The sequence below is a fragment of the Mus caroli genome, unplaced genomic scaffold, assembly GCF_978045245.1.
Source record: "Mus caroli unplaced genomic scaffold, Mus_caroli_1 scaffold_25, whole genome shotgun sequence".
Taxonomy (NCBI): domain Eukaryota; kingdom Metazoa; phylum Chordata; class Mammalia; order Rodentia; family Muridae; genus Mus; species Mus caroli.
Window position 1 is genome coordinate 2,499,163 of NW_028227280.1, and position 3,074 is coordinate 2,502,236.

Here is a 3,074-nt window from a genome sequence, read left to right on the forward strand (position 1 = left end):
AGTGTATGAATGAGTTTTACTTAAAAACTTAGAATTTACTGAAAAACCCGCATTACACGAAATGCACAGTGTAGTACATAGTATATGAGTGAGTTGCACTGAAAACCCTAGAATTTACTGAAAAACCCGCATTAACGAAATGCACAGTGTAGTACATAGTATATGAGTGAGTTGCACTGAAAAACTTAGAATATAAGAAACGCACAGTGTAGTACATAGTATATGAGTGAGTTGCACTGAAAAACTTAGAATTTAAGAAACGCACAGTGTAGTACATAGTATATGAGTGAGTTGCACTGAAAAACTTAGAATATAAGAAACGCACAGTATAGTACATAGTATATGAGTGAGTTGCACTCAAAAACTTAGAATATAAGAAACGCACAGTGTAGTATATATTATATGAGTGAGTTGCACTGAAAAACTTAGAATTTAAGAAACGCACAGTGTAGTACATAGTATATGAGTGAGTTGCACTGAAAAACTTAGAATATAAGAAACGCACAGTGTAGTACATAGTATATGAGTGAGTTGCACTGACAAACTTAGAATATAAGAAACGCACAGTGTAGTACATAGTATATGAGTGAGTTGCACTGAAAAACTTAGAATATAAGAAACGCACATATAGTACATAGTATATGAATGAGTTGCACTGAAAAACTTAGAATTTACTGAAAAACCCGCCTTACACGAAATGCACAGTGTAGTACATAGTATATGAGTGAGTTGCACTGAAAAACTTAGAATATAAGAAACGCACAGTGTAGTACATAGTATATGAGTGAGTTGCACTGAAAAACTTAGAATATAAGAAACGCACAGTGTAGTACATAGTATATGAGTGAGTTGCACTGAAAAACTTAGAATATAAGAAACGCACAGTGTAGTACATAGTATATGAGTGAGTTGCACTGAAAAACTTAGAATATAAGAAACGCACAGTATAGTACATAGTATATGAGTGAGTTGCACTGAAAAACTTAGAATTTAAGAAACGCACAGTGTAGTACATAGTATATGAGTGAGTTGCACTGAAAAACTTAGAATATAAGAAACGCACAGTGTAGTACATAGTATATGAGCGAGTTGCACTGAAAAACTTAGAATATAAGAAACGCACATATAGTACATAGTATATGAATGAGTTGCACTGAAAAACTTAGAATATAAGAAACGCACAGTGTAGTACATAGTATATGAGTGAGTTGCACTGAAAAACTTAGAATTTACTGAAAAACCCGCATTACACGAAATGCACAGTGTAGTACATAGTATATGAGTGAGTTGCACTGAAAAACTTAGAATATAAGAAACGCACATTGTAGTACATAGTGTATGAGTGATTTGCACTGAAAAACTTAGAATATAAGAAACGCACAGTGTAGTACATAGTATATGAGTGAGTTGCACTGAAAAACTTAGAATTTAAGAAACGCACAGTGTAGTACATAGTATATGAGTGAGTTGCACTGAAAAACTTAGAATATAAGAAACGCACAGTGTAGTACATAGTTTATGAGCGACTTGCACTGAAAAACTTAGAATATAAGAAACGCACAGTGTAGTACATAGTATATGAGTGAGTTGCACTGAAAAACTTAGAATATAAGAAACGCACAGCGTAGTACATAGTATATGAGTGAGTTGCACTGAAGAACTTAGAATATAAGAAACGCACAGTGTAGTACATAGTATATGAGTGAGTTGCACTGAAAAACTTAGAATTTACTGAAAAACCCGCATTACACGAAATGCACAGTGTAGCACATAGTATATGAGTGAGTTGCACTGAAAAACTTAGAATATAAGAAACGCACAGTGTAGTACATAGTATATGAGTGAGTTGCACTGAAAAACTTAGAATATAAGAAACGCACAGTGTAGTACATAGCATATGAGTGAGTTGCACTGAAAAACTTAGAATATAAGAAACGCACAGTGTAGTACATAGTATATGAGTGAGTTGCACTGAAAAACTTAGAATATAAGAAACGCACAGTGTAGTACATAGTATATGAGTGAGTTGCACTGAAAAACTTAGAATATAAGAAACGCACAGTGTAGTACATAGTATATGAGTGAGTTGCACTGAAAAACTTAGAATATAAGAAACGCACAGTGTAGTACATAGTATATGAGTGAGTTGCACTCAAAAACTTAGAATATAAGAAACGCACAGTGTAGTACATAGTATATGAGTGAGTTGCACTGAAAAACTTAGAATATAAGAAAAGCACAGTGTAGTACATAGTATATGAGTGAGTTGCACTGAAAAACTTAGAATATAAGAAACGCACAGTGTAGTACATAGTATATGAGTGAGTTGCACTGAAAAACTTAGAATTTAAGAAACGCAGAGTGTAGTACATAGTGTATGAATGAGTTTTACTTAAAAACTTAGAATTTACTGAAAAACCAGCATTACACGAAATGCACAGTGTAGTACATAGTATATGAGTGAGTTGCACTGAAAAACCTAGAATTTACTGAAAAACCCGCATTAACGAAATGCACAGTGTAGTACATAGTATATGAGTGAGTTGCACTGAAAAACTTAGAATATAAGAAACGCACAGTGTAGTACATAGTATATGAGTGAGTTGCACTGAAAAACTTAGAATTTAAGAAACGCACAGTGTAGTACATAGTATATGAGTGAGTTGCACTGAAAAACTTAGAATATAAGAAACGCACAGTGTAGTACATAGTATATGAGTGAGTTGCACTGACAAACTTAGAATATAAGAAACGCACAGTGTAGTACATAGTATATGAGTGAGTTGCACTGAAAAACTTAGAATATAAGAAACGCACATATAGTACATAGTATATGAATGAGTTGCACTGAAAAACTTAGAATTTACTGAAAAACCCGCCTTACACGAAACGCACAGTGTAGTACATAGTATATGAGTGAGTTGCACTGAAAAACTTAGAATATAAGAAACGCACAGTGTAGTACATAGTATATGAGTGAGTTGCATTGAAAAACTTAGAATATAAGAAACGCACAGTGTAGTACATAGTATATGAGTGAGTTGCACTGAAAAACTTAGAATATAAGAAACGCA